The sequence below is a fragment of the Schistocerca serialis genome, chromosome 8 (genome assembly GCF_023864345.2).
Source record: "Schistocerca serialis cubense isolate TAMUIC-IGC-003099 chromosome 8, iqSchSeri2.2, whole genome shotgun sequence".
Taxonomy (NCBI): Eukaryota; Metazoa; Arthropoda; class Insecta; order Orthoptera; family Acrididae; genus Schistocerca; species Schistocerca serialis.
In genome coordinates this window covers 454464211-454484259 of record NC_064645.1, presented here as the reverse complement: position 1 = coordinate 454484259, position 20049 = coordinate 454464211, and positions in this window count along the sequence as shown.

The following is a 20049-nucleotide window of genomic DNA, read 5'->3' as shown; positions in this document are numbered from 1 at the left end:
TTTTTAGTGCATTTCTTCTCCTCTTGTTTTGCCTCTGTATGTGAGGATTTGGAACTGCGTCAGGTCTGTGTCTTTTAGCCGTTCTCTTTGTTCGCTGTCCGTCTTCGTCCCTTCACCGCATGTGTTCCTGTTTCTATGCGTTTGGGCACTGATGACCATGCTGTTTAGCGCCCGAAAACCTCAAACCACACACACACACACACATTATTATGAGGTGCATTCAAGTTCTAAGGCCTCTGATTTTTTTTCTCCGGACTGGAAAGAGATAGAAACATGCGCATTGATTTAAAGTGAGGCCGCGTTCATTGTCAATATGTCCCAGAGATGGCAGCACCATACGGCAGATGGAATTTTGCCGACAGCGGCGAGAATGAGAACTGTGTTAAATACTTAAAATGGCGACGTTTTCCTTACTTGAACAGCGTGCAATCATTCGCTTTCTGAATTTACGTGGTGTGAAACCAATTGAAATTCATCAACAGTTGGAGGAGACATGTGGTGATGGAGTTATGGGTGTGTCGAAAGTGTGTTCATGGGTGCGACAGTTTAATGAAGGCAGAACATCGTGTGACAACAAACCGAAACCACCTCGGGCTCGCACAAGCCGGTCTGACGACATGATCGAGAAAGTGGAGAGAATTGTTTTGGGGGATCGCCAAATGACTGTTGAACAGATCGCCTCCAGAGTTGGCATTTCTGTGGGTTCTGTGCATACAATCCTGCATGACGACCTGAAAATGCGAAAAGTGTCATCCAGGTGGGTGCCACAAATGCTGACGGACGACCACACGGCTGCCCGTGTGGCATGTTGCCAAGCAATGTTGATACGCAATGACAGCACGAATGGGACTTTCTTTTCGTCGGTTGTGACAATGGATGAGGCGTGGATACCATTTTTCAATCCAGAAACAAAGCGCCAGTCAGCTCAATGGAAGCACACAGATTCGCCGCCACCAAAAACATTTCTGGTAACTGCCAGTGCTGAAAAAATGATGGTGTCCATGTTCTGGGACAGCGAGGGCGTAATCCTTACCCATTGCGTTCCAAAGGGCACTGCGGTAACAGGTGCATCCTACGAAAATGTTTTGAAGAACAAATTCCTTCCTGCACTGCAATAAAAACGTCCGGGATGGGCTGCGCGTGTGCTGTTTCACCAAGACAACGCACCCGCACATCGAGCTAACGTTACGCAACAGTTTCTTCGTGATAACAACTTTGAAGTGATTCCTCATGCTCCCTACTCACCTGACCTGGCTGCTAGTGACTTTTGGCTTTTTCCAACAATGAAAGACACTCTCCATGGCCACACATTCACCAGCCGTGCTGCTATTGCCTCAGCGATTTTCCAGTGGTCAAATCAGACTCCTAAAGAAGCCTTCGCCGCTGCCATGGAATCATAACGTCAGCGTTGTGAAAAATGTGTACGTCTGCAGGGCGATTACGTTGAGAAGTAACGCCAGTTTCATCGATTTCGGGTGAGTAGTTAATTAGAAAAAAAATCGGAGGCCTTATAACTTGAATGCACCTCGTATTTGTGGTCATCAATAGTATTATGAAAAAGATTTACTATAATTCAAATTGAACACATCAATTTGTTGTTTGAGAGAACATCGAGAAAAATTCTCAGTTCACCTAGAATCTTACCTTAACTTTGTAGTATCACTTCCATTGTTCTATGTTGTTTTGAATTTGGATATTGTGGCCAAACTATGAATAACTTAAAGGTATTCGTGGAATTGACTTATATGATGCAGTGGAGGCGTTTCAATGTAATGAATGCCTTACAAGGGCTTCGTGGCATTTTTCAACAAACATATGGCTCACAATTTTAGACGAACAGTTGGTAACAGGTAGGTTTTTTTAAATTAAAATACAGAACGTAGGTACGTTTGAACATTTTATTTCGGTTGTTCCAATGTGATACATGTACCTTTGTGATCTTATCATTTCTGAGAATGCATGCTGTTACAGCGTGATTGCCTGTAAATACCACAATAATGCAATAAATGCTCAAAATGATGTCCGTCAACCTCAATACATTTGTCAATACGTGTAACGACGTTCCTCTTAACAGCGAGTAGTTCGCCTTCCATAATGTACGCACATGCATTGACAATGCGCTGACGCATGTTGTCAGGCGTTGTCGGTGGATCACGGTAGCAAATATCCTTCAACTTTCCCCACAGAAAGAAATCTGGGTCGTCAGATCCGGTGAACGTGCGGACCGTGGTACGATGCTTCGACGACCAATCCACCTATCATGAAATACGCTATTCAATACCGCTTCAACCGCACGCGAGCTATGTGCCGGACATCCATCATGTTGAAAGTACGAGGTGCATTCAAGTTCTAAGGCCTCCGATTTTTTTTCTCCGGACTGGAAAGAGATAGAAACATGCGCATTGTTTTAAAATGAGGGCGCGTTCACTGTCAATACGTCCCAGAGATGGCAGATGGAATTTTACCGCCAGCGGCGAGAATGAGAACTGTTTTAAATGGTGTGAAACTAATTGAAATTCATCGACAGTTGAAGGAGACATGTGGTGATGGAGTTATGGATGTGTCGAAAGTGCGTTCGTGGGTGCAACAGTTTAATGAAGGCAGAACATCGTGTGACAACAAACCGAAACCACCTCGGGCTCGCACAAGCCGGTCTGACGACATGATCGAGAAAGTGGAGAGAATTGTTTTGGGGGATCGCCGAGTGACTGTTGAACAGATCGCCTCCAGAGTTGGCATTTCTGTGGGTTCTGTGCACACAATCCTGCATGACGACCTGAAAATGCGAAAAGTGTCATCCAGGTGGGTGCCACAAATGCTGACGGACGACCACATGACTGTCCGTGTGGCAATGTTGTCAAGCAATGTTGACGCACAACGACAGCATGAATGGGACTTTCTTTTCGTCGGTTGTGACAATGGATGAGACGTGGATGCCATTTTTCAATCCAGAAACAAAGCGCTAGTCAGCTCAATGGAAGCACACAGATTCACCGCCACCAAAAAAATTTCGGGTAACTGCCAGCGCTGAAAAAATGATGGTGTCCATGTTCTGGGACAGCGAGGGCGTAATCCTTACCCATTGCGTTCCAAAGGGCACTGCGGTAACAGGTGCATCCTACGAAAATGTTTTGAAGAACAAATTCCTTCCTGCACTGCAATAAAAACGTCCGGGATGGGCTGCGCGTGTGCAGTTTCACCAAGACAACGCACCCGCACATCGAGCTAACGTTACGCAACAGTTTCTTCGTGATAACAACTTTGAAGTGATTCCTCATGCTCCCTACTCACCTGACCTGGCTGTTAGTGACTTTTGGCTTTTTCCAACAATGAAAGACACTCTCCGTGGCCGCACATTCACCAGCCGTGCTGCTATTGCCTCAGCGATTTTCCAGTAGTCAAAACAGACTCCTAAAGATGAGTCAGCGTTGTGAAAAATGTGTACGTATGCAGGGCAATTACGTCGAGAAGTAACGCCAGTTTCATCGGTTTTGGGTGAGTAGTTAATTAGAAAAAAAATCGGAGGCCTTAGAACTTGAATGCACCTCGTACATCACCATTCTGTCATGCACTGAAACATCTTGTAGTATCGTCGGTAGATCATTACGTAGGAAATCAGCATACTTGACCATTTGGATTGCCATCGATAAAATGGGGGCCAATTATCCTTCCTCCCATAATGTCGCACCATACATTAACCCGCCAAGATCGCTGATGTTCCACTTGTCGCAGCCATTGCGGATTTTCCGTTGCCCAGTAGTGCATATTATGCCGGTTTACGTTACAGCTGTTGGTGAATGACCCTTCGTCGCTAAACAGAACGCGTGCAAACAATCTGTCATCGTCCGGTAATTTCCCTTGTGCCTAGTGGCAGAACTGTACACGACGTTCAAAGTCGTCGCCATACAATTCCTGGTGCATAGAAATATGGTACGGGTGCAATCGATGTTGATGTAGCACTCTCAACACTGACATTTTTGAGATTCCCGGTTCTCGCACAATTTGTCTGCTACTGATGTGCGGATCAGCCGCGACAGCAGCTAAAACACTTACTTGGGCATCATCATTTGTTGCAGGTCGTGGTTGACGTTTCACATGTAGCTGAACATTTCCTGTTTCCTTAAATAGCGTAACTATCCGGCGAACGGTCCGGACACTTGGATGATGTCGTCCAGGCTACCGAGCAGCATACATAGCACGCCCGTTGGGCATTCTGATCACAATAGCCATATATTAACACGATATCGACCTTTTCCGCAATTGTTAAACGGTCCATTTTAACACGGGTAATGTATCACGAAGCAAATACCATCCGCACTGCCGGAATGTTACGTGATACCACGTACTTACACGTTTGTGACTATTACAGCGCCATCTATCACAAAGCGAAAAAAGTGGTCCAACTAAAACATTCATATTTCTTTACGCACTACACGAACATGTAATAAAAAAATGGGGGTTCCTATTTAAAAAATCGCAGTTGATATCCGTTTGACCTATGGCAGCGCCATCTAGTGGGCCAACCATATCGCCATCTGGCTTCCCCCTTCAAGCTAGACAAGTTTCGTTCTTTGTAGCTTTTTCGTTTGATGCTTATTTCGTGAGATATTTGGCCCGGTCACGATCAATGGACCACCTCGTGTAGTTGTGGGGCGAGTTTTACGAATACTTCCTTGAGGGTTTCAAGGCTGTATTCATTGTGAAGATCTGCAGTGGGAGTGTAGCTTGGAGCGTTGCTGATGGTGCCTAGCACTTTGTTCTGTATGACCTGCAGGCGGCGCAAGCGTGTAGGAGCTGCGAATCTCCAGACGGGAGATCCGTACATCATCAGAGGTCTGATCAGCGTCATGTATATGGACCTCGATACCCTTCTGTTTAGTGTACTTTCCCTGTTGGGCATTGGGTAGAGTTCTTTGAGCCTCATGTGAGCTCAGTTGGCAACGTATTCTGTGTGGTTCCCCCCTGTAAGATTCCAGTCCAGCCAGACACCGAGGTATCTGAATTTCTCTCGGAAACATATTGGGCGTGCATGTAGTGTTACCTGTCTACAGTGTTGATGTCTGTACAGTAGTTTCGGTCTGCATGTGAACAGAACTGCTTCGCACTTGTCGGAGTCTACTTTATACGGCATCGTTCCAACCAAGGCTCGTCAGTTCTGAGTGCTGTCTGCAACAGTGAATTTGTGTTGGACAGTTTTCATTCTTGCGCAAGGACGGCTCTGTCATCCGGATACATGGCCAATGTCGAGTTTTGTATTGCTGGGAGATCATTAATGTAGAGGTTGAACAAGATGCGCCCCAGTATGCTTATCTGGGGTACTCCAGTTTAGATACCGTGTTGTGTCGATTGTTTGCCTTGCACGTCAGTGTTGAAACATCTGTTCGTGAGATACGTGTGTATGAGACGTACGAGTCTTTCGGGAAAACCAGCATCGCTTAGTTTGCGTATGAGGCTGTAGTGCCAGAGACGATCGAAAGTTTTTTCGATGTCCAGGAACACAACCCCTGTGGCTTTGTTCGTGTTGTAGCCGTGTGTTATGTGTTCAGCTACGTGGAGGAGTTGTTGTGTTGTTGAGTGGTGATTCTAAAAGCCGAATTGTCCCGCCTTAGGGTGTCATTGGTGATGCAGTGCCTAGCGACGCGTTTCAGTATTACCTTCTCGACAATCTTGCTGAGCAAGCACAGCAGATTGATGATTCAGTAATTTTTAGGAGGGAATGGTCTCTCTCTGGCTTCCTGAACATCAGTACCTTGGCCACCCTCCCAAAGCCAGTGAAGTTTTGGTGTTGTAAGATAGCCTTTGTTACGTGTGTAAGGTATTCTACGGTTCTATCCGTGAACTCCTGGAGGACACGGTTTTGGATGCCATCAGGACCACGGGCTTTCCTAGCACTGGAATGCTTGGTAGCCCAAGTGATTTCGTTTGTGCTAGTACGTCTGATTTCGTGGCGCATGTGCTGGGCTACAAGTCGTGTAACCTCCTGATCCGTTTAAATTGTGACTGCTGAGTCTGAATGAACCAGATTCGGCGTGAAGGACGCTGCAAGTGTTGTGGCCGTAAGCTCTGCCTTCTCCTTCGCAGAGGAAGTAGGGCCGTCTGGTCCTCGTAGGGTGGGGATGTAGTGTTTCTCCCTGGTGAAGTGTCAGGATAGCTTTCACGCACTAGGACTTTTTGCATCTAGTCCTGCAATTTTCTGCCCTCGTTGCTCGTTTCTAGATGTTTGTACTTTCTCCCGTATTAGTTCCTGGAGTCTGTTAACCTGCAGATAATAGAACGGACGCCTGGTATGCTACCGGTATCTCCTGAGGCAGTTCCTCATTCGTATGAGGCCCAGGACTTCTGGGGTAGGGCCATCGAGTATTGCTGTGTTGTTTGTGGAATGGTGTCAGACATTGCATCTTGGACAGCAGTTGTAAAAATCTCCACCACCTCGTCAATTCGTTTCCTGTTGGTAATTTCGTGAGTGTCCAGAATACGATTATCAAACGTTTCCTTGAACAAGATCCAGTTCGCGCGCTTGAAGTTCAGTATCCCGCGTCGTTCTGCGTCCTGCACAGTGTGTGTTCCGTGTGAAGTATTACAGAAATGTAGTCTGAGTCCAGATCGTTTTCAGCTGTAGGGTTGAGTGTGCACGTGATGCCCCTGATGGCGGCTATGTCTAATACGTCTGACCTGAGTTGGTCCTGTGAGGGCACATACGTGGGGACGTCCTGTCCTAGTACAATATAGTTTCGGCCTAGTGCATGTTCGTACAGTTTAGTGCCGTTGGAGATACGCATTCGTTAATTCCAGTTGGGATGTTTTGCGTTTAAATCTCCAGCGGCGATTATCCGTGGTGCTATGTTGAGAACAGTGCTGATATGTTCTTAGGTGGGTTGTATAGATATATCAGTATGGTTTTGACCATGGCGCCCATAGACTCTAGTTTCTCAAGTGCAGGGAGCTCGGTGTTCGTGTATTCTATGTCTTTGTGTGTGATGATGGCTGCGCCATTCCACTTCCTGTCTTCCACTCAGTCGGTACGATAGACGCAGTAACATGGGATGTTTAGCTGTCTGTGAGGCATAAGCAATGTCTCGTTCACAGGAGCGATTCGTATACCCTTTCGTTCCATGAATGTAACCATTTCGGTTCTTTGGATAAGATCCCGTTCGCATTCCAAAACAGGATCTGTGAGTTTGTATTGACATTCGCATTGCGTGGCTGATGTGGTGTGTTACCCATGAATTGGTGTAAACAGTGGTGCGATAATAGTTTGTGTGTTAGTCGAGGTGAGAGAGCCCGACATTAACTGTTTGAAGAGCTGTGAGACACATCCCGTAATTTTCATGACAATTTTGGTGGCTGTGAGTCTGTGGAATAATGTCTCCTTATTCTTCGGAGTGTTGTGTTGATGTTGGGGGTGTCGGTCTGTTGGTTATCAGTGGTGCTGCCGGCCGCAAGTGCTTGTGTTGGCTTCGGATTTGGTCTGGCTTGTGAGTCAGTTGTTTGTGGAGCTGTTGTTGACGCCTGTGTGGTCTCTGTGTTCCGTGGGTCGTTGGGTTGGTGTCCAAGTTGTGTATCTGCGTGTTGGTCTCTTCTTGTCTGTGTTCTTTTCGTGGTGTAGTCGTGTTCCCTTTGTTCCGGTTGTTTCTCCTCTTCCACCTTCTCTGTGGGTGTGACTGTCCATGTGTGGATGCATTTTCTCTGGCTTGCAGTGGGCTGCAATTCGTTGTCTTGGGGAGTAGGGTCGTGTTTCTTTTATGTGTCATATGAGGTAACTGATGCAGGTGTGGTGTTGGACGTTGTCAATCTTGTCTGGTGTGTGTGTTGCAGGGGGAGTTTTCTGTGCGGTTGCGCAGCTCTGATGTTCCTCTGCCCAACCCTGTTGCTGAGGTTGCCAGCTACCACTCCAGCAAAGGATTTTCCACTCCTTACCGGGCGTGAGGGGAGGGGGGGGGGGTGTTCAGAGCTGCGCTGCTGATAGATTTGGCATGTTTCCTTTATTGCGCCTCAGAGCCTCCATGTAGGCAATGCACCCCCTATCGTTGACTGGATTGGCACCACCGCAGTTGGCGCATTTTCGTGGTGCTGTATTGGGGAGTTTGTAATGTTAAGCTGGGTGGCCTCCAGTGCATTTACAGCAATGGAGAGCGAGACAGCATCGAATACCCGCAAGTCACTAGCAGTTGTGACATTATTGCAGGGTGCAGGCTAGCGTGGCTCGTTCTTCCACTGCTTTCTACTTCCAATTGTTAGCTTGAAAAGTTTATCGAAGCAGCTGAAAGCTATTTACAGTCAGCCAGCGTTTCTCTGAATATTCCTGTGTTTAACATATTCACTCTGGACATCCTAAAGGTTTACAATTATTTCCAATTTTTTAACCTGTATGACCCTGACACTGCCTCCATGGCGAAATGGGGGCATTTCCAGCATAGTCTCCATCCCATCAGTGGGCGTGCTACTGTAGCTAAGCAGACCAGTCTCCGCACCTTGTCAAGCTCCTTAGCAGGCACCTTCTGTTCTACTTTGTTCCACCATACTGTAGCTCCATAAATTATCATACATAAATTACCAGACTTTTGAGATTCCTCAGTGAGAATTCATCCATATTTCTGTAAGTTCAGTGGCATATATACAGTACATACTCCTAGTACTTAGATTTCAGTTTTTATCGTAGGCCAAGTAGTGCACATAAGAACACTTTTCACCTTGTAACATATATATTTTTATATGAGAGGCCCATGATAGTTTCGCACCCAGGGTCACCCCTAGATGCTTTACTTACCCTTCTTTTGGTAGAGTTTCGGCGGAAAACTTGAGGTCCTAGATATGATTCTTCATGAACAGTCCTACAACAGTTTCTAGGCACTGGCCCTTAGATCATGCACCAGCTTTGCACAATGTTCAGTGACATTGCACTGTTGTTTTAATGGTACTAGTAAATTTGTCAAGTGTTACTGTGAATAAATCGTCTGCATATCCTTGATAAAAGTAACATCTAGTGTTTAACTCGTCAGTGAGTTCATTCACCACTAGGTTTCACATTGTGAACACACTCTGGTGATCCTGACCAATATTTTTTCATTCATCGTGGTAGCTCCTACCTTTAGTCTACTCAGCATGGTCTTAATTCAGATGCATGTGGTGGTCTTAACATATTGCACTCCTGTAGCTCTAACCATGGATTCGAAAGTCCTGTTGCTAAAATCACACTCAATATGCAGGAAGTTGCAGAGAGCAGTTTCCAGTATTATCAGTTTCCTCTTGTGTCTGAATGAAAATAACTTTCACTTTCCTCCAAGCGTTAGGGATGACTTCTGCTGCTAAGCTGACTCCAAACAGTCTGTAAAGGAGTCTAATTGGTTCCTCTCCTGCTTGTTGCAATAAGCCCAGAAAGACTGCATTTGCACCTGGTAACTTCAACAATTGGAATATCTCCTCTGCCCATTGATTTTTTTTTTTTTTTTGAAAGCAACACATTCTCTGGCAGCTTCCCAGTTCTCCCTTTGGTTACCTGTAAAGCAGTGCCTCCCAGGGTCTGGATCGTGTTCTGTGTTATCTGCCAGAGTGCACTGAGGGACATCAGTCTTCAGGAACACATCCAGATTCTCATATGTCATCCTTGTATTTCCATCATCCTTATTCCTTAGTGTGCCTCCTGGATCAGTTGGTATTCTAGTGATGATTTCGTGAAGTCAGACGCAAGTAGCCATACCGTCAATCTCCTAACAGAATACATTCCAGGATAATAGTTTCGCTTGCTTAATTGCAAGATTGTATTTGGCCAGGGCCTCCCGATACTTTTCCTGTTGTTCTTTCCTTTTTGTAACATTGAACAATCTTCTTACCTCCTGCCTTTGCAATTACAGATTATTGGTTGACCAAGATACATGCCTGTTTGTGTACTTCTTGGTGGCTCGACAGTTTTCTACAAGATGGCAGATGTCATTTGGTCTGCCCATTCCTCAAGATCTACTGGTGTGGTTTTTACAGTTTAAATTCTCTTCAATATTGTCACCTATGAATTTTGAAGTTTCCTCTGCACTTATTATTTTCTCACCATATATTACAATTATCAGTGGTGTAGTAACCCTAGATGTTCAGAACTGGTATCTTGTGTCTTTTTAAAACTGAGGATGAACAGTTTTCAGAAAACCAGTCAAGAATCAGTCACAAACATTGTTTAGCAGTTCTTTTGCTTCTGTATGTATGTTTGGACTGATTATAATACTTGTGTTATCTGCAAAAAGAACTAATTCTGCTTGTTTTGTATTAGACATACATACATGAGGAACGATAGTGGACCTAATATTAAGCCTTGAGGAATATCATACATGATTTCTCCCCAGTCAGAAAATTATGTTCCTGAAATACGCTAGTTGAATTACTGAGTACAATTTTCTGCATTTTTTTCGTTAGAGATGACATTATGTATTGATTGGCTATACCAGTAGCCTCATAAAACTTCAATTTATCTAAGACAATATTGTGATTCATGCTTTCAAATGCCTTAGATAGGTCACAGAAAATGCCAACTGCTGCTATTTTGTTATTTGATGGTTGTAAAATTTAGTGGGTGAACCCGTAAATAGCGTTTTCAGTAGAGCAACTCTTTTGAAATCCAAACTATGATTCGCTGAGATGCTATTCTAGAATACACCATCTTCCAAAAAAATTTTTGAAATTTATGCCAGCAATGAAGCAAGGCAGTAGCTATTTCCATCTCTCCTACACCTTCCTTAAAGAGAGGTTTGACAATGACATGTATCAGTCTCTCTCCAGAAATATGGTGAGTTAGTGATGCATTACACATTTCAGATAAGACAGTATTTATTATACAGGGACAAATCTTTAGTACTCTATTGGTAACACCATCAAAACCTGAGAGAGTATACAGTTTTCTTACTTTCAGAAGGAGAAATTGGTGATTCATTCATATGATTGAATTTTGTAAGAGTTGCTTTTCAAACATACTGTTTCGATTTCTCTCTCAAACTGTTTGCCTGTATAGTTTCTACTATATTTAAGAAATGATTATTAATTGTTCTTGCTACTTGTCACTTATCGTTTATAGCCCTTCCTCTCATTTCAACAGTGATGTTATTCTGTTCTGCAGCTTGTTGTCCTGTCACTTATTTCACTGCATTCTATATAGCCTTAAATCTGTGGTCAGAATTACTGATTTTTGACAACATGTACTCGTTTTTTGACTTTTTAATAAATTTTCTTAGTAATTATTGTCGTGTGCAAATACTGCAGAAGCTATACTTGTTCTTGCCAACAGATACATTTCCCTTTTCCTTTCACAAGATACTTTAATCCCTCTAGTGACCCATAGTTTTTTATGTGGCTGTTTAAAGTCCTTTCTGATTAGCTTATGTGATCCCTGGTAAAATACCTTCAAAACATTTGTCCTAGAGTTATTAATTATTCTAACTGGCTACTACTGAGGAATATCCATACTGTAAGGAACTATCTTCTTTATCCTAACTAACTGTGCATCATCATCAGAGAGAGCATTTGTTATGGGGTAAACAGTTATTTTCTTCTTCTAAACTTCACCAAAGAAAACGTTATCAGTTAGGGCTCTGCTGTCTTTATCCATCTGTGTTGGATCTGTATAAGTTTTCCAGATCCATATAAGTTTTCCAGATCATTTTCCTATCATAATCCCTTAGAAAATCTACACTTGTAACATGCCAGGGTTAAGAAGTTCTAAAGGATCTACCTGTAGCTTGATCACGCACTAACTCCCCCCCCCCCCCCTCCTCCATTTCTAATTGTCATGATAACTTAAGTGCAAGGACAAATACACTCAGAAAAAGTTATTGAAGTGACCGTGTAAATGATAATTGCAGAGAGTTCCTAACAAGCTAAAATTTAATTAAATTATGAAGTAATTGTTTTCCTTAATAGTCATTAATCAATATGAGAGGAAATGACAGCTATTAATTGACAGTAGTTTAAATATAACAAAGTGATTTATTGAGCTATAGGCATGGAAAAATATACTATAGACTACAATAAATCCTCATAGTAGGGGCACAACGATTGGAATATTGCAAAAGAAGTTGGTAATGTACTTAAAGGGGTTCCTACTCTCAAATAATGAGCTATCTTATCAACCACTTGAGTCTGCACATTAAATGGTACACTTCGACTATCAAATAGAAAATAGAAAATTTGAGTTGTATTGGCGACACTGAGAGCACATGCTGCTGAGTGCAAAAACTTTTATGAAGTCCCTACAATGCCAGAGCAGCCAAAATACTTAACCATAGACTTCTTCAGCAGTACAAAGTCGGCAAACAGCAAACAGGTGGTGCATTTGCTGAGATCTGTGTTGTCAACTCTTCTAATACAATCCATCTGTGAGGAGAAACCCAGCATGAATTAATTCTGTCAGGGTGACTGAGACAGTGCAATTACTAGCTCATGATTAAGTGTCTCCAGGAGGAGACACAGACAACGCCTAGAACGAAATTTTGCACCCAGATGGTATGAGGGCTAGATCCAGAGTGACCTCCCTAATGCTCATGTCACATGCACATCACTAGTTGAATCATCCATGACCCTCACAATTATCGAAAATTCTCAATCGACAGCGGCCGCGGGAACAACCAGTCCTAAGATTCAAGAAATAGTGGAAATTTCCACCAAAGTAGTGGGTGACATATACCCATCCAATGGGGTCTTGTCCTGCCAGTTTCATGACGAGGCTCTCTGTCGTCACAGATCGTCATCGTGAACCACCCAATCGATTTCCTGCATCTGTACTGGCGCAGTAAAATAGTCCCACCCACCACTATATCTGCGAGACCAGAAGTTCATCAAACTGCCGGTGCCAGCGTGTCGTCTAGCATCCGCTTCTGGAAAGATCAAAATATGTTCAGTTTTGCCAGACTCCATAGTTAAGGCTGTTGATGCTATAATTACAGTATTTTTTATTTGCAGTTTCATGAATTTCACTGTGTATTGCTTTTACATCTTGAATATTATATCAAATTTGAGATTTTTGTTTCAAGGTGTTGTTTCACAACTTTTAAATTTTCTTTACTTTTAGCCACAATTGGTTTTTAATGTACTCCTCATTTCTTGATTCCTCAGCCTTTGAGTTCTGTATTTCTGGCTTCTTAATTCAGAATCTCAAGAAATTATCTAATCCTGCTAACACACTTTCCATATCAGAAGGTCTCCTTAATTCTCACTCTGAAACTGTGATTTTTAGTCTTTTATTCTTCATTCATAAAAAAGACAAAAATTAAAAGGGAAATAAAACTCAGTACTTGGCAAGTCCATGTACATTTCCATTGTTGGTGAGGCCAGTTCATTTAAGTCCATCATAATTATCATGCACCATTTCTAACAGTTAGATGTGTATCTGTCCATCCACAACTTTTGCATTGTCACTGTCTTCCCTCTGAATGCACTTGTTGATCTGCAAAACACAAATTAATGGTAGTGTATAAGCTACCTTTTAAAATATCCCAGACCTGAGACTCCAAATTGAATCAGCCCTTCTTTCTGATGTCAAATAAACAAATGGAAAAATGAAGTCCAAATCAAGTGCATATGTAGAAATGCTTAGCAAAAAATTAAGCACTTACTGTTACATATTAAGAGTGCTTAAAGATTGCTGCAATACTGAAACAGTGTTAAGTGCATATTACACTACATGCATAGTCTACTGTAGTATGGTATAGCGTTCTGGGAAAATACCTCTTTTGCAAAGCAGTCATTTAAGCTCCTAAAGAAAGATGTAAGATTAACATGTGATGTTGCTTAAAGAGCACCAAGTAGAGGTATCTTTAAGAAATTAAAAATCACGACCTTACCATTTATATTTATATTTGAAAGCATCTTCTTCATTAAAACCCATCAATTTTCAGCTTTGAGGGGTGAGATCCACAATTATCAAACAAGGAACAGGGATGACTATCATAGGGATGTACACAGAAAAGCAATACATCAGGACAGTGCTGTTTACAAACCAAAAATTATGTACAGTGCATTTCCAGATAGCATCAAAAAATACCAAACATTAATAAACTCAAAAAAGAACTACAAAATCTACTAATAAACAACAGCTTCTACAAAATTAATGAATACCTGGAATTTTGCTCAAGTCTGTAGGTCTGCTTCATAACAACCTAAACAAAAATTCATAATTATCAACCATTCCTAGATAAAACCAAACTTCTTTCGTCCATGTATGTATCTAATTACACACATAGATTTTATGAGGTATGTTAGTATGCCTAGTTAACTAAAGTACTGGTATTTAATAGTTTTAGTAAAATCAACCAAGGGGTTTCACTAGCTTTTATTCTATCTGTATGTATGTATATAATTTTATAATCAAATTAAGCAGAATATTGTTTTTGTTATAAAGATGTTGTTGATACCAGTGATAAGATTTTGTACATGATGTAAATATGTAATATTTTATACTGTTCTGTACCTTGACAAGTCCAATATCATGAATGTGAAATACGGGCTCTAAATAAATAAATAGGTGAACTTTTTTAGCTTACATAGCTAAGTATGTGCAGCTAATAAATAGGCAAGAAGGAAAGACACTCATTATCCGCTTTTATTGCCCCTTGATGAATGGTTCATAACATATTATAGCTCACTGAAAATAACAATGCTCGTGTTGTAACGATCTTTAAACATTACATCTTAACTTGTGTTGGCCTGTGGTTCATCGATGTTGTGGATGCTGTGAATAATGAGAACATAACGAAAATTTCAAGTTGACAAATTATTTATTGACATAATCTTATCGACAGAACTGATATAAGGGCAAAACAACTGATGAAACTGAACTGCACTGACTGCTGAAGTAAAACAAAACTTGACCGATTGCCCATGCAGCCTTGCTGTGTTGTTTTAAATACAATTTTAACAATTGGCAATTGTTAATTTATTACAAAATGTAACTTACAATTAAAAACAACTTCATCTAAGCTAACTGCTGTTACATTTGTACAAGTTATAAAATATGATGTCAAATAACATAATATTTTTATCACCATCTTGCTTTTATGTATGAAAATTAATTCACAATCTGATTTCAACATTTATTTTGATTTTACTTTAATTTCGTAATTAGTGACATCATGCTTCACCAGCTTACATAAATTAAATACACACTTGTTTTCTCAAATACCAGGATTTTGTAAATTTGGGTTGTGTAACTAACAAGAGGTAAATATCTGCATATTTACAAGCATCATTAATTACAATGAATTACATAAAAATGAATAACGAATAGAATTGCATCACTGGATAATGATTGTTATTTTCATTTGAATCATAATGAGGTTTTTATGTTATCGAATTTACAAATTGCAATTATGGTAATTAGAGTCATTAGTTATTTATTCTAACATTTCCACAAACTCTTTATATTTGTTGCTAAACATTTATTACTTCAATTTCATGATCTGACATTTAATTTGGCATATGTGCATATTTTTGTTAATGACAACAATCAATTAAGAATCAGAAGTCTGTACATCATTCCAGAATATTCTATATGTATTTACAAAGAAGAATAGGTTTTTGGGCAAACTGAACTGAATGATACCTATAAAATTACACATAAAAGGCCCTTGGAAGCACTGAATCGTACGATAAATACATGGATGCATATAATAAAGATGATATTGGACAGTTCATAATGATCTTGGGGGAGGCTGTTGCATAATAGTGTCTAGCAGGTACAATCAGGATGAATATTAAAATTTGGGCAGTGCTCTTGTTTTTTATCAGTTGTTTTATTATCTTCATTTTATGTGTATTTTCACAAAAACATTTCAATACAAATGTCAACTAAATCTTTTCCAGCCAAAACCAAATGAGTTCATAGTCCAATAGTTCACATCATAGCTCACCAACTTCCGACTCATTATTCTATAACTGACTGATGCAATTATTTACAACTGTTGAGATATGGAATTTTTAGCTCAACAGTGTGTATGTAAAATGGATATAATCGATGTTTTTAATCATAAAACACATCAATTAGTTAGTATTTCATAGACAAAAGCATTTTCCCATTAATGTTTTATTTTGGAATAAATATGAAAAACTGTAAGTACGATTAAATCCTAATTTTAAATATTATTGATTTCAAATATGAATATAAATTAAGCATATTCAAAATATATGAATAGTTATGTTTTTTATAAAATAATTAATATTATGTTAGTTTCATCATTCATTTGTATACATACACTATATTATTAATTTGGTTATAACATCAGAATTATGGCAAATGTTGAATAACAATTTTTATCTCACTGAATGATGATGTGAATTATGCTGTATAGGATTCTCTGATCCTTGAAGAAAACAGATGTGTGATGAACAGTTCCATTACACTGTTTACCTCTCTAGTGCAGAGAAACGTCAACATCCAATTGAAGAATTTGATACAGTCAGTTTGAAAGCTAATCTTAAAATCAATATAAGACCAAAAAAATTCCATAATCAACTGACTAAAATTCATATTCTACAAATTAACAATGAACACATATGATCAGTGAACTTTTACATTCAGAGCAGTTCACTTGATTGAAAAGAAATAAAGAGAAGATGAAAATTTGTCAGCTTTTTAAATTATATTAATATTGTCGAAATAGTTTGTGGGTGAAATGCCTGATGTCAGTGTCCAACGGGAACAACATTTCGACAAGCAACTACTGATGGATTGACTGATGGGTGTGGGTCTCGTAGATTTGTCTCCTCCCCTCTCCCTCTGAGTGGCTGCTCCACTGGCCATCTGCATCCAGCAGCCCTTCCCCCACTTCTCCAGCAACACTGTGTCCATCCACACAGCACTGGCCCCCATCAGTCAGTTCACCAGTACACCTTATCATGGCAACATGGCTGTTTGCTGAAACATTAGGCCTGTTGGGCACTGACATCTGCTAGTTTACCCATGAACTACTTCAACATGAACTACACAGGGACGAGCTGTAGTATCACAATATTAATATTTTTCCAAAACTATTATTTCAGTGTGTCTGAAAAGGAAACAACTATCTGTGTATAATATCATATTTGTCATAGTAGGAAGACATGAATGAGTGCTAAATGCAAATACTAGTCAAAAGTCGAAGGTTGTTTGTAGTACACTGGAGAAATTATGGAAGGAAAGTGGATAAGATATTTATTTATAAATAAAAATGTTCCAGTATTGAGACAATTGCAATATGTTTTTTTTTTAACTTAAGACTTTTCAAAACAACAGGGTGAGTAAAACTGGGCTTTACAACTTTGGGGTGATATAGAAATTTATTGAGATAACTTACAGAATCGGTAGGTACGTCATTTTGTAGCAAACAACCTCAAGTTTCAAATAAAGGCGTTAAGTGTCGATTTTGGTTTGATGTGAATACCATTTACGATGCAGCAAACATCCCGCTGGTAATCAGTTTTTTCCCACACTCATTGTGGCAAATCAGGCATAACTTACATATGTAGGAAATTCGATCTGAATAATAATTACACATCAGTAGTTTTTATATACACACACCACAAAAATTTTTGCATCAACTCGTTTCCGAGAGTACCGGAACCTGTACAGAAAATTGCAATAGAGATCAACATAAACATCATTTCCGCCTTTTTTATTGCTCATGGAAACCTCACATTGCATGTTGCACCACCATACAGCGAGACCTTCAGAGGTGGTGGTCCAGATTGCTGTACACACCCGTACCTCTAATACCCTGTAGGCATTGTTGCATGCCTGTATTCGTCGTGACATACTATCCATAAGTTCATCAAGGCACTGTTGGTCCAAATTGTCCCACTCCACAATGGCGATTCGCTGTAGATCCTTCAGAGTGGTTGATGGGTCATGTCGTTCATAAATAGCCCTTTTCGACCCATTCCAGGCATGTTCAATACAGTTCATGTCTGGAGAACATGCTCTCCACTCTAGTCAAGCAATGTCATTATCCTGAGGGAAGTCATTCACAAGATGTGCATGATGGGGGCGCGAGTTGTCGTTCATGAAGACGAATGCCTCGCCAATATGCTGCCGATTTGGTTGCACTATCGGTCGGAGGATGGCATTCACATATCGTACAGCCATTATGGCGCCTTCCATGACCACCAGCGGTGTATGTCGACCCCACATAATGCCACCACAAAACAGCAGGGAACCTCCACCTTGCTGCACTTGCTGGACAGTGTGTCTAAGGCGTTCAGCTTGACCAGGTTGCCTCCAAACACGTCTCCAACGATTTTCTGGTTGAAGGCATATGCAACATTCATCGGTCAGAGAACGTGATGCCAATCCTGAGAGGTCCATTTGATATGTTGTTGGGCCCATGTATACTGCACTGCATGGTGTTGTGGTTGCAAAGATGGACCTCGCGCAATGGATGTCAAGAGTGAAGTTGCGCACCACGCAGCCTACTGTGCACAGTTTGAGTCGTAGCACGTCGTCCTGTTCCTGCACGAAAAGCATTATTCAACGTGGTGGCGTTGCTGTGAGTGTTCCTCCAACCCGTAATCTGCGGGTAGCGGTCATCCACTGCAGTAGTAGCCCTTGGGCGGCCTGAGTGAGGCATTTAATCGACAGTTCCTGTCTCTCTGTATCTCCTCCATGTCTGAACAACATGCCTTTGGTTCACTCTGAGGTGCCTGGACACTCCCCTTGTTGAGAGCCCTTCCTAGCACAAAGTAACAATGTGGATGCGATCGAACCGCAGTATTGACCATCTAGGCATGGTTGAACTACGGACAAAGCGAGCCATGTACCTCCTTCCTGGTGGAATGACTGGAACTGATCGTCTGTTGGACCCCCTCCGTCTAGTAGGCGCTTCTCATGCATGGTTGTTTACATTTCTGGGCGGCTTTAGTGACATCTCTGAACAGTCAAAGGGACTGTGTCTGTGATACTATATCCACAGTCAACATCTATCTTCAGGAGTTCTGGGAACTGGGGTGATACAAAACGTTTTTTGATATGTGTATATATGGGGAATTCAATCTGAATGACAATTATACATTAGTAGTTTGAGTTTTGCACCCCATAGAAAAATTTTAATTAGAGAAGGATTAGCTGCATATATGAAATTAATTCTTGCATAATTTCACATCAGGTATACCTAACCATTCCGTAGAAATAGAATAAACTGACAGTTCTTGGCAAACAGAATCAGTAGCCTGGTTTAGAATCCAAAAACAGAAGGCATCCAAAGCATGAACAAACGTCTCATGGATGGGGCCAAAAATGTCCCATTCATTCTGGCAGGCTAAACGGCATCTACAGCTGTCGCCTGCGGTCAAGAAGGAGTTGTGGAACCACCCTAGCTCTCATGGAAGGGAAAAATATGAGGTGGTCATGAATTTCTTTCAATAGTGATTTAAAAGTCGGTATTACACAGATTTTTAACAGGGCCAGGACTGGAACTTTTTGTCTCTTTACAACTCCCCATTCGCCTCCAAAACATTAAAAATAGTGAATACCCCCATGTCTAGCCCCCGGCTCCAGTACACACTGTAGTATGGGTGCTCTTGGGTGTTACCCCTGGCACTCATCTACTTATTTTGAGTCCTGGTCCTTGACATACTGACTGTTATAAGGGTGCCAGTTGACATAGAAAAGCCTTGCAACTGACACTATGTGTCCACCGGTGGCCACATGTTCCAGTCTGTTCAGTACAGAATATAGTGCAGTACTCGCAATTAATCATTACTTCTTGAGGTGACAATGATGTACAGGAAACTAGGTACAATGTGTTGTTCAACAATTTGAATTTTGTTTTTTGCAATTCTTCCTTCAGCAAAATTATTATTGATATTTGTTTGAAATTTCAAAGTTGGTCTACATCCATTGTAAAGGTGACCACTGATTTATATTTTGGTATGAACAGTGAGATTTCATTTATCGTATACTACGAGTAAAAATAGTTTTATCTCAAATGGATCATGCTACATCAACCAGTGGGGCGCTATGGCATTATAACGTCGAAAAAAAGGCTGGGTTAAGTGATGAAGAAGTATTGAGGATGTTGGAATAATCAAATTTTGATGTCGGTGATC